This window comes from Taudactylus pleione, unplaced genomic scaffold, assembly GCF_031769625.1.
Source record: "Taudactylus pleione unplaced genomic scaffold, aTauple2 ptg000306l, whole genome shotgun sequence".
NCBI classification, from domain to species: Eukaryota; Metazoa; Chordata; class Amphibia; order Anura; family Myobatrachidae; genus Taudactylus; species Taudactylus pleione.
In genome coordinates this window covers 9034308-9048166 of record NW_028284707.1, presented here as the reverse complement: position 1 = coordinate 9048166, position 13859 = coordinate 9034308, and positions in this window count along the sequence as shown.

Sequence of the window (13859 nt, the reverse complement as noted above, 5' to 3'; positions counted from 1 at the left end):
GGGCCTATTTCATATGGTCACCTGAGAGCGCTGTGAGACTGTTACAGTAGTTGAGGCGGGAGTGCTCCAGATGTGACCTGAAACAGTTAGCCTCAATAAGCCACGTGGCCCAAAATGCGTGGCCTGACTGAGCAGCAGGGTCCCATCTTGATTCTGCTAGCGCTGGGCGTCTTTTTCACCCAAAAATGCGTCTTAGTCACAATGCGTTGTGACTAGGACACACCAGGAGACTGTGCCGATTAATTTGACACTTGTATATCTGTGTGCAACTGAGTCTGTATACCAAGTACAACAGAACTTGCCATGTAAAAAAAAACGTCAGCCGATACATCGTAGCACTTCCTATACAGATTCAGCAGATTTGCACGTGACTTGGCACACCAAGCGGGGCTGTTTGGCGCGACTGCAGCAGCGTATGAGGACACATCTGTACAATGTGAAATGTGCAGATTTTACCCAAATTTTCAGTTCTGTTTCCTGCAAATATTCCTATGAGTTACAGGTTCAAAATTATTGGATACGGTCAATATTCCAGCAAAGGGGATACCGGTGCCAGAATCCCGAAATGGGGAGTTTTAGGGGTATGCACATGGGGGGGAGGGATAGGTTTAGGGTGCGGGGAGGTTAGGTTTAGACACAAGGGAGGGAGGGGTAGGAGAAGGGTTAGGATACCTACCGACAGGTGTCTGTATCCTAACCCTGTCGGGATTCCGAGCCCGGCATCCCGTATCCAACCCCTAAATTAGTGCATTGCAGTTAATCTTTATATTAGGTTTTTTTTTTGTTTTTTTTTATACCTTTTATGTTTCTCACCAAGGCTTTTATATATGCCAGAAAGACTTGTTTAGTTTGGTTTGCCCTTACGTACACCCCTGTTCAGCTCTACTACATGATTACATAGAAATATATCCACAGACCAGCCATAGTGACGTGCTTGTGGTATTCAAAGGCAATGGAAATAGTTTGTCTAGATCACAGCTTCTCAAACTCTGTCCTCAGGACCACAAACAGTGCAATGTTTCCAGGTCTCCTCACAGAATCACAAGTGAAATAATTAGCTCCACCAGGGGATCTTTTAAAGTGTATCAGTGAGTAATGAATACACCTGTGCACCTGCTGGGTGACCTGGAAAATGTGACCTGTGTGGGGTCCTGAGGACCAAGTTTGAGAACCACTTGTCTAGATGATATAAAGGCTTTGGTGAAAAACAAGGAAGAAAATTGGGAATAGGAGATGCACAAACAAAACTATTAGAGCTCTGGGCCTGATTCAGAGCCGCTCGCTCTGAATCAGGGCCAGGCTTTTTTTTTGGTGGGGGGGCGGCCTCGCTCGCATAGCTGTGAGTGACCACCCACAGCTAATGCGAGCGGCCTGGATGATGGTCGTGATGGTCAAGACCATCGGGCTTGCGACGAGACCTTTGTGGTAGGGCCTCATCCATCGCAAGCCCCAAAGAGCTTTCGGCTCTAACAGAGCCGGAAGCTCTCCACTGACATCACTTGTGATGTCAGTGGGGCCGCCCTCAAACGGGGGAACGCCTCCGTTTGGCCTGCCTCCCCCCGGCCCGCCCACCAAAGGGGGCGAGCTGTCACTCAACATAGACAGCTCGCCCCCTTTGGTGCGAGACCCGGAGCGACGGATTCCCCATCGCTAGCCGGGTCTCGCGCATGTGCACGACGGAGCCGGCTCTGTCGTGCGCATGCGCTGTGGGCCACCATCGACCCGGTTGTGAGCACTCAGCGCTTGCGATCGGATCTGAATCAGGCCCTCTATGCGTAAATGCTAGGAGCTTGGGAGATAAAATCCCAGCACTAATTGCAATAGTGACCAGGGATGATTTGGATATTGTGGCAATGACGGAGTCTTGGTGCAATGAAAAACATGACTAGGACACAGCACCACCGGGTTACACTTTATTTAGAAAGGACTGATTGAGAAAGATCGCAGGAGGGGATAGCAATGTAGGTGAAAAAGAGCATATATGCTACTTTAAAACAAAAAATGCCAAAGAAAAAAACAACTTGGGCCCTTTGGGTGACCATAGAGACGGGAGGACATTATTCTCGCTGGAGTGATCTATTGACGACCAAACCGGGGGAGGAACTGGCCAGAAACCCATTGCAGGACATCACTAAATGACTTTAAAAGGGGAGCTAATAACACTGGTCAACATGATAGTGACTCTAGTGCAGTTTTACATTTAAATGTGATTAGAATTTTCCTATCAGGCATAGTGTGTTAGTGACAGTTACTTTTCTTTTTGTCATATTTTAGTGTCCTTTATGGCCTGTCATACACACAGACAGACAGGTGTATACAATCAATATGTCCCCCTTTAGTCCCTCCCCTCTATCCCTTTAATGTGGAGCCTCCAGCAGCTTCCTCCTCCATGCAGCCTGACCTGCTGGTCGGGTCAGCGGAGCAATCAGTGCTCGGCCCATTGTCCTGTGTCTCTCACCATAGAAGAGCCTGTTAGCAGAAGTATTAGTTGTTAGAATATATACAGTTATCTATCCTAACTTTCCATCTGCAATGAGGCCCTTCTCACATAGCGAAGACATACCAAAGTGTCCAGATGTTGTGACCTTAAGTAATGACTCTGATCTAAATGACACTGAAGAGGAAACAGACAGCAATCTAAGAAATGATCGTTACATTCTAGGCAAGTTGTTCATCAGCACCTCACTTGTTATTTTAATAATCTTATTCGGGAATCAAACTTGTCTAAACAACATTCAACTTTTAAGTTCCAGGCTCAAAGGATGGAATCTTCTCCTCAAAGATGTAATAATATGCAGTCATCGTACCTGCCATAGTGATTTCAAAGATGACCTCTCTGAAGAAAAAAGTGTAGATTGTTTATAAAGGCTGGTCGGTATACACTAGACTATGTCTAGTGTGTATTGGTCTCGGAAGCGACAGACCCAGCGGAGATGCTGGCATCGGCAAGTGCATACACACTTGCTGATGCCGGAAGCGACAGCAAGGAGGGACAGCATGCGACATCCTCAGATCTTTCTGCATGTACAAAAGATCTGAGGATGCGACGGACGACCGGCAACAGCGTGCATCATGATAGTGGGTACACACTACATGATTTGTCGTTCCGATGCGTCGCAAACTGTCAGATCCCTAAGATACCGTGTAGTGTGTACCCACCTTAAGAATGTTCTGTTACGGAGGCTCTTGGACATCAACACTGGCCAGATGAGAGGCGATTGTCCATAGACTCATCAAAAGTTAGTTTGAAGGCTGTGCTTCTACATAACGGCAATAAATTCCCATCAATACCTGTAGCTCATGCCACGGATATGACAGATGTCTGAAAATATGAATTTGCTATTAGGAAAAAAAAAAATCCATTAAGAAAAATGGAACTGTAATATCTGTGGTAATTTGAAGGTCATTGGTTTGCAACATGGGTACACTAAATTCTGCTGGTTCTTGTGTGATTGGGACAGCAGGGATAGGAAGTTTCCCTACGTTAGAAAACAATGGCCTAAACATGAAGCTCTTATTCCTGGGCAAAATATGTGTTAAATACCCCTTTAGTGGATCCTGAAAAGTGTATTTACCTCCACTGCATATTAAACTAGGACTGATTAAACCATTTGTAAAAGCATTTGATAAAAACTCTGCTGTATCTGGAATCTAAATTTCCAAAAGTAAGTGATGCAAAACGGAAAAGGCGGAATTGTTATAGGGCCACAAATAAGATCAGTAATGGATGATGAAAACTTTCAGGAACTGTTAAATCCACTGGAGAAAGCAGCCTGGTTGTCATTCAAAAATTTCTGCTTTATGATTTCCAAGAAAACAGGAACAGATCAGTATCATGATATAGTGAGTGATCTTCGTAAATTCATACAAAGCTCTGGGATACAACATGTCTCTAAAGCTGGGTACACACAAAGATTTTCTGTCCAATCATCCAACTAGTTGATTGGTTGGAATGAAAATCTGGTAACGTATGGGAGTAAATGACAATCAGCAATTTGCTCCCAAATGCCAGAAAATGGACAAAAACTGTTGTTTGAACAAATTGTTTAGATCAAACATTTAACAAACTTGTCTGACGACCATTTTCCTCTGTTTTCTGGCATTTAGGAGCAAATTGCTGATCATCAGTTACTCCCATACCTTACCAGATTTTCATTCCAACCAATCAACTAGTTGGATGGTTGGACAGAAAATCTTTACGTGTGTACCCAGCCTAAAACTTCAAATCTTGGACTCCCACCTAGACTTCTTCCCAGAAAATCTTGGGGCTGTCAGTGATGAGCATGGGGAGCGTGAACGGAGGTACCAAGGCAAATGGATTTCTAGTATGCTGGCTGCCTATTGTTGGACCATGAAGAGAGGCATCCCAAAGGCAAAATATGCCCAAAAATAATCATCTACAACTTTTTAGGTCAGCCAGAATGAGGTGTATATTTATCATTTAGATTTACATAAGTACTAATTTAATAAAACTAAAATCTGAAGAAAAAAAATGCATTTAGATTCAGTCTATTTAGTTCTTGTGGAAAATAAAAAGTTTATTTTTGTAGACCAGTGTCATCATGGGAGACTTTAATCTACCTGATGTAAACTGGGAGGGGTCTTTTGCAAGTTCCACTAGAAGTGGGGACTTTCTAAATGCCTTGCAGGGAGCATCCCTCAAGCAACTGGTGAGGGAGCCAACTAGCAAAAAGGCAATATTAAACATAATGCTCAGAAATGTGGGAAAAACCTAGGATTCAGTGTTTAACAAGCAGTATGATTTACTATAAAGACGAGGACAAACTCGTGCCATAAATAAAAATTTTTGCAGAGATGTGTAAAGGCCCCCATACACAGTGCGATTCAAAGTTGGTAAGATGAGTTGTACGATTGCCCTAGAAATTCTACCCTTGAAATTTTTCTTAAGATGTGGTTAAATGGTGTACGATTGATCGTTACGATCATAGGATAAGATGCATAGACGTGTGTCACACCGTACACGATCAGTTGAGATCTCTCTGCAAAACCATATGATCTGCGATCCAACTAAACGACGCGCATCGGGGTCGCAGAACACACAAAATACACCCATTTTCACACTATTGGTCTGTCCAACCTGTCGTAACTGGCCATATCGTGTAAAAAATCGTCCCGTGTATGGGCACTTTAAGAGAATCAGATTGGAGGAATTTGGAAGTAGTGCGGGAGAGGTGGGAAAAATTTAAAAAAGTGCAATACTAAAAGCTACAGATCTTTGTATCACAGGGGTTAGGAAAAGCATTTGAAAAAGGAAGCCAGTGTGGTTTGCAAAAGAGGCATCCATTAGTGTGAAAGAAAAAATGGCATTTAGAAAATATAAGCAGAACAATGAAGAGAAAGCTGTGTATATTGTCTGGCGGAAGGAGGCTAAGAAGGTGAGCAGAGGTGCACTGGCTGAGGAGAAAATGAACCAGTCAGTAGGTAAAGGGGGCAAAACTTTTTTTTTTAAATTAGGTATATAAGTGACAGGAGAGAGTGAGGGGTATATTTATTAAATTCTGGGTTTTTAGAAATGGAGAGGTTGTCCATAGCAACCAGATTCTCCTTAAAATTTCTCTAGCACCTTCTAGATTAGAAGATAATAGCTAGAATCTGATTAGTTGCTATGGGCAACACCCACACTTTAGTAAATATACCCCAGAGTCTGGTGGAAGATGACAAGGCCATAGCAGATCATACAAATAATTTTTTTTGCTCACTACAGATGGAGAGGGGAAGGGGCCACAGTTAAGTTGCAAGGACATTCTTGAAAATGTATTAGATACAAGTACATCTACAGAGGAGAAGAGCCTTACAGAACTATCAAAACTGGAAGTGGAGAAATCAATGGGGCCAGATGGGATACAAGAGCTTAAAGGGGTGCTGGTAACAAGAATGTGGCAACTCCAGTTTAACGCCAAAAAATGCTAAATCATGCACTTGGGTTTCAAAAAAACCCAAAAGGCTAATTATAGTATTAATGGCACTATAATGGAAACTACTGAGGAGGAAAGGGATCTAGGAGTCACTATTTCAGGTGACTTAAAACCTGGTAAGCAATGTAACAAAGCAATGAGGAAGGCAAGTCAGATGCTTTGTGCATAGGGAGAGGAATCAGTAGCAGGAAGACAGAAGTGATCCCACCACTGTATAGGTCATTGGTACGTCCTCATCTAGAATACTGTGTGCAGTTCTGGAGGCCATACAGTATCTACAGAAGGATATTAATACATTAGAGACTGTACAAAGAAGGGCAACTAAAATGGTGCAAGGTCTACACCACAGAACTTCCCAGGAAAGACTAAAAGATCTTAATATGTATAGTTTGGAGCAGAGAAGGGAAAGGGGGACATGATAGAAACTTTCAAATATATAAAAGGTTTTAACAAGGTACAGGAGGAAGACATTCATCAGAGGATGAGAAGTATTAGAACAAGAGGACATGTACTAACCCTGGAGGGAGGGAGGGAGGTTCAGGGGAATTCTGAGGAAAAATTACTTCATAGAAAGGGTAGTGGATAAGTGGAATAGCCTCCCATCAGAGGTGGTAGAGGCTAAAGGCTCATACACATTAGGCGATATGCTCCATGAGCCCTTGAACTGCCGGCCATACGACATAGCGCATACACACTAAACGATATCGCTAACGATATGGTTCAGTGACGTCATCCTTCCACATCACCGAACAGGCAGTTCTTGCCGATATCGTCAAGTTGATTTGCATGTTCTGACGACAGCAGCCATCGTTATCGTCCCACGGGAGCGCACATCATTGGTCGTACGAACTATACACACTAGACGATATAGCGTTGAACTATATCGTTATTCACTTATCGTCTAGTGTGTACACGGCATAAGACGGCAGAGCAATTTAAACATGCTTGTGATAGGCATAAGAATATGCTTACAAAGAAATAAGGGTCACAGGGCTGCGGTTACCAAAAAGGTAAAAAAAAAAAAAAAAGGGCAGACTAGATGGGCCAAATGGTTCTTTTCTGCTGTCAAATTCTATGTTTCTATGTACACTAGGGTTAGCTTTTTATTGTTAGTCAGAATCTGACCTACCAGTATATTTTTGGAGTGTGGGAGGAAACTAGAGTACCCAGAGGAAACCCACGACATGCAAACTTCACAAGGTGCTGTGGTGGGAATCTAACCCAAGACCTTGATGCCATGAGGCAAGAATGCTAGCCATTAGCTCATATTTTCAGCTATGATGATGATGAAACTTGTGAATCTCTTTTGTCCACCTAAATCATAAAGATCTATTTGTCACTTGAGGACAATGGCCCTCATTCAGAGCCGTACGCTCTGAGCAGAGCGCACGCTCTGAATGAGGGCCGGGCTCCATGAAAATGGAGCGTCCTCCTGGACGCTCGTATAGCTGTGGGTCACCACCCACAGGCTATACGAGCGTGCATTGTGATGGCCGCGATGGTCGTGACCATCGCGACCATCGAAATTGCGTGCCGGAGCCTGCGGTTGAGGTTTTCAACCGCAAGCTCCGGAGTGATTTTGGCTCTATCAGAGCCAAAATCACTCCCACTGACATCACTAGTGATGTCAGTGGGCCGGCTTTTGACGGGAGGCGTTCCCGTGGGAACGCCCCCGTCAGGGAGGCACGCCCTCGGCACGCCCACCAAAGGGGGCGTGCTGTCAATCAACATTGACAGCACGCCCCCTTTGATCGGACACAACGAGCGAAGGACTTTCCTTCGCTCGTCGCGTCTGGCGCATGCGCACGACGGAGCTCCCTCCGTCGTGCGCATGCTCAGTCCATAACATCGACCCACTTGCGAGCGGACAGCCGCTCGCGAGTGGGTCTGAATCAGGCCCAATGAGCCTAAATCTGAGTCACCCACAACGCTGCTGAAATTACATTCACCGCTCACAAAACTCAAGACAAATGGGAGTCTGAGTCGAACGGATCTCTGCGATTGCCCCAGCTCAGTGTCTGCTAAAGCAGCCATCATCACTGTTATCTGCCCTTACACCTACCCCATGCAAGACACATGAATGAACTAGGCATCCCCTCGGCATACGCATGGGTCAGAATATGGTGTAACTCGGGCTACACGCCTGCGAGATTGGTCTCTTATCTGCATAAGCCTAGTTGGCAGCAAGTAACGCCCATTTCATGGATGTGAGAATCGCCTGTATCGCTAGTTGCAGCCGCATTCAACTTGCGTGCGACGCCATGCCTAATGTGTCAGCTCACAGCACTGTTGTAAATGGATGATTATGTGGAAATAATTCTTTATCGATATGCTTTTACAATAAAACAATCATGACGAGTGAAATGTGACATTACCAATAAAAGCAGCAAAATAAAAAACGAAACGTATTGTGAAAGAAATCGACAGGATATATGTAGAGCACGTGACATTACAATTTACAGGATATATGTAGAGCACGTGACATTACAATTTACAGGACATATGTAGAGCACGTGACATTACAATTTACAGGACATATGTAGAGCACGTGAAATTATAATTTACAGGATATATGCGGAACATGTGAAATTATAATTTACAGGATATATGTAGAGCACGTGAAATTATAATTTACAGGATATATGAAGAGCACGTGAAATTATAATTTACAGGATATATGAAGAGCACGTGAAATTATAATTTACAGGATATATGTAGAGCACGTGAAATTATAATTTACAGGATATATGAAGAGCACGTGAAATTACAATTTACAGGATATATGTAGAGCACGTGACATTACAATTTACAGGATATATGTAGAGCACGTGAAATTATAATTTACAGGATATATGTAGGGCACGTGAAATTATAATTTACAGGATATATGAAGAGCACGTGAAATTATAATTTACAGGATATATGCGGAACATGTGAAATTATAATTTACAGGATATATGTAGAGCACGTGAAATTATAATTTACAGGATATATGAAGAGCACGTGAAATTACAATTTACAGGATATATGCGGAACATGTGAAATTATAATTTACAGGATATATGAAGAGCACGTGAAATTATAATTTACAGGATATATGCGGAACATGTGAGATTACAACTGTCGGTGACTGCAGGAGTTTGAGGCTGAGCATAGTGATGCAGTATTACTGTGACATGACGGCCATCTTTGGAGAGACAAATATTTTTATCCAATGCCCAAAGGTGATCAGACGAGGATTAAAATGTACCAGAGACGATAAGCCTACATTAGTAAGTGCATTGTAGAAGAAGCAATGCTAGTGGGTATGAAGCAATGCTAGCGCTAGTGGGTATGAAGCAATGCTAGCGCTAGTGGGTATGACGCAATGCTAGTGGGTATGACGCAATGCTAGCGCTAGTGGGTATGAAGCAATGCTAGTGAGTATGAAGCAATGCTAGCGCTAGTGGGTATGACTAATGTTAGCACTAGTGGGTATGAAGCAATGCTAGCGCTAGTGCGTATGAAGCAATGCTAGAGAGTATGAAGCAATGCTAGCGCTAGTGGGTATGACGCAATGTTAGCGCTAGTTCTAGTGGGTATGAAGCAATGCTAGCGCTAGTGGGTATGACGCAATGTTAGCGCCAGTGGGTATGAAGCAATGCTAGCGCTAGTGGGTATGACGCAATGTTAGCGCTAGTGGGTATGACGCAATGCTAGCGCTAGTGCGTATGAAGCAATGCTAGTGAGTATGAAGCAATGCTAGCGCTAGTGGGTATGAAGCAATGCTAGCGCTAGTGGGTATGAAGCAATGCTAGTGGGTATGAAGCAATGCTAGCGCTAGTGGGTATGAAGCAATGCTAGCGCCAGTGGGTATGAAGCAATGCTATTGCGTATGAAGCAATGCTAGCGCTAGTGGGTATGACGCAATGCTAGCGCCAGTGGGTATGAAGCAATGCTATTGCGTATGAAGCAATGCTAGCGCTAGTGGGTATGACGCAATGTTAGCACTAGTGGGTATGAAGCAATGCTAGCGCTAGTGGGTATGACGCAATGCTAGCGCTAGTGGGTATGACGCAATGCTAGTGCTAGTAGGTATGAAGCAATGCTAGTGGGTATGAAGCAATGCTAGCACTAGTGGGTATGACGCAATGCTAGCGCTAGTGGGTATGAAGCAATGCTAGCGCTAGTGGGTATGAAGCAATGCTAGTGCTAGTGGGTATGAAGCAATGCTAGCACTAGTGGGTATGACGCAATGCTAGCGCTAGTGGGTATGACGCAATGCTAGTGCTAGTGGGTATGAAGCAATGCTAGCGCTAGTGGGTATGAAGCAATGCTAGTGAGTATGAAGCAATGCTAGCGCTAGTGGGTATGAAGCAATGCTAGTGAGTATGAAGCAATGCTAGCGCTAGTGGGTATGACGCAATGCTAGCGCTAGTGGGTATGAAGCAATGCTAGTGGGTATGAAGCAATGCTAGCGCTAGTGGGTATGAAGCAATGCTAGTGGGTATGAAGCAATGCTAGCGCTAGTGGGTATGAAGCAATGCTAGCGCTAGTGGGTATGAAGCAGTGCTAGTGGGTATGAAGCAATTCTAGTGGGTATGAAGCAATTCTAGTAGGTCTGAAGCAATGCTAGCGCTAGTGGGTATGAAGCAATTCTAGTGGATCTGAAGCAATGCTAGCGCTAGTGGGTATGAAGCAGTGCTAGTGGGTCTGATGCAATGCTAGCGCTAGTAGGTATGAAGCAATGCTAGTGCTAGTGGGTATGAAGCAATGCTAGTGGGTATGAAGCAATGCTAGCGCTAGTGAGTATGAAGCAATTCTAGTAGGTCTGAAGCAATGCTAGCGCTAGTGGGTATGAAGCAATGCTAGTGGGTATGAAGCAATGCCAACGCTAGTGGGTATGAAGCAGTGCTAGTGGGTATGAAGCAATTCTAGTAGGTCTGAAGCAATGCTAGCGTTAGTGGGTATGAAGCAATTCTAGTAGGTCTGAAGCAATGCTAGCACTAGTGGGTATGAAGCAATTCTAGTGGGTATGAAGCAGTGCTAGAGGGTATGAAGCAATTCTAGTGGGTATGAAGTAATGCTAGCGCTACTGGGTATGAAGCAGTGCTAGTGGGTCTGATGCAATGCTAGCGCTAGTGGGTATGAAGCAATGCTAGCGCTAGTGGGTATGAAGCAGTGCTAGCGGGTATGAAGCAATTCTAGTGGGTATGAAGCAATGCTAGCGCTAGTGGTTATGAAGCAGTGCTAGTGGGTATGAAGCAATTCTAGTAGGTCTGAAGCAATGCTAGCGCTAGTGGGTATGAAGCAATTCTAGTGGGTCTGAAGCAGTGCTAGTGGGTCTGAAGCAATGCTAGCGCTAGTGGGTATTAAGCAGTGATAGTGGGTATGAAGCAATGCTAGTGGGTATGAAGAAATGCTAGTTCTAGTGGGTATGAAGCAATGCTAGTGGGTATGAAGCAATGCTAGCGCTAGTGGGTATGAAGCAATGCTAGCACTAGTGGGTATGAAGCATGCTAGCGCTAGTGGGTATGAAGCAATGCTAGCGCTAGTGGGTATGAAGCAATTCTAGTAGGTCTGAAGCAATGCTAGCGCTAGTGGGTATGAAGCAATTCTAGTTGGTCTGAAGCAATGCTAGCGCTAGTGGGTATGAAGCAGTGCTAGTGGGTCTGATGCAATGCTAGCGCTAGTGGGTATGAAGCAATGCTAGTGCTAGTGGGTATGAAGCAATGCTAGTGCTAGTGGGTATGAAGCAATGCCAGCGCTAGTGGGTATGAAGCAATGCTAGCACTAGTGGGTATGAAGCATGCTAGCGCTAGTGGGTATGAAGCAATGCTAGCGCTAGTGGGTATGAAGCAATTCTAGTAGGTCTGAAGCAATGCTAGCGCTAGTGGGTATGAAACAATTCTAGTGGGTCTGAAGCAGTGCTAGTGGATCTGAAGCAATGTTAGCGTTAGTGGGTATTAAGCAGTGATAGTGGGTATGAAGAAATGCTAGTGCTAGTGGGAATGAAGCAATGTTAGTGGGTATGAAGCAATGCTAGTGAGTATGAAGCAATGCTAGTGGGTATGAAGCAATGCTAGTGCATCTGAAGCAATGCTAGCGCTAGTGGGTATGAAGCAATGCTAGTGCATCTGAAGCAATGCTAGCGCTAGTGGGTATGAAGCAATGCTAGGGAGTATGAAGCAATGCTACGGCTAGTGGGTATGAAGCAATGCTAGGGAGTATGAAGCAATGCTAGGGCTAGTGGGTATGAAGCAATGCTAGTGAGTATGAAGCAATGTTAGTGGGTATGAAGCAATGCTAGTGAGTATGAAGCAATGCTAGCGCTAGTGGGTATGAAGCAATGCTAGTGCATCTGAAGCAATGCTAGGGCTAGTGGGTATGAAGCAATGCTATTAATGCATCCTCATTCAACTTATTTTTACTGGAACAAATATCCTTGATGAGGGTGTAATGTTACATTTCATGTAAAATGTGCAAGTGTGACATCACAATAATTCTATTCATCTTGTTGCTTTACAAATCTGTATATTACATTTGTATGTTCTCCCCATGCTTGCGTGGTTTCCTCCCACATTCAAAAAACTTACTGGTAGGTTAATTGGTTTCTTATGAACTAAATAACTGTAGTGTGCACAAGCGGTAGAGAATATAGATTGTAAGCTCCTCTGGGGCAGGGACTGCTGTGAGTGATAAACATCTGTGAAACGCTGCAGAAGATGTGTGCACTATATAACTGGTAATAATAATAATAATAATCTGTGAAGCGCTGCAGAAGATGTGTGCACTATATATATAACTGGTAATAATAATAATCTGTAAAGCGCTGCAGAAGATGTGGGCACTATATATATAACTGGTAATAATAATAATAATCTGTAAAGCGCTGCAGATGATGTGTGCACTATATAAATAACTGGTAATAATAATAATAATCTGTAAAGCACTGCAGAAGATGTGTGCACTATATAAATAACTGGTAATAATAATAATAATCTGTAAAGCGCTGCAGAAGATGTGGGCACTATATATATAACTGGTAATAATAATAATAATCTGTAAAGCGCTGCAGAAGATGTGTGCACTATATATATAACTGGTAATAATAATAATAATCTGTAAAGCGCTGCAGAAGATGTGGGCACTATATATAACTGGTAGTAATAATAATAATAATCTGTAAAGCGCTGCAGAAGATGTGTGCACTATATAAATAACTGGTAATAATAATAATAATCTGTAAAGCGCTGCAGAAGATGTGTGCACTATATAAATAACGTAATAATAATAATAATCTGTAAAGCGCTGCAGAAGATGTGTGCACTATATAAATAACTGGTAATAATAATAATAATCTGTAAAGCGCTGCAGAAGATGTGTGCACTATATATATAACTGGTAATAATAATAATAATCTGTAAAGCGCTGCAGAAGATGTGGGCACTATATATATAACTGGTAATAATAATAATCTGTAAAGCGCTGCAGAAGAGGTGTGCACTATATATATAACTGGTAATAATAATAATCTGTAAAGCGCTGCAGAAGATGTGTGCACTATATATATAACTGGTAATAATAATAATAATCTGTAAAGCGCTGCAGAAGATGTGTGCACTATATAAATAACTGGTAATAATAATAATAAGTGAAGCGCTGCAGAAGATGTGTGCACTATATATATAACTGGTAATAATAATAATAATCTGTAAAGCGCTGCAGAAGATGTGGGCACTATATATATAACTGGTAATAATAATCTGTAAAGCGCTGCAGAAGATGTGTGCACTATATATATAACTGGTAATAATAATAATAATCTGTAAAGCGCTGCAGAAGATGTGTGCACTATATATATAACTGGTAATAATAATAATAATAATCTGTAAAGCGCTGCAGAAGATGTGTGCACTATATAAATAACTGGTAATAATAATA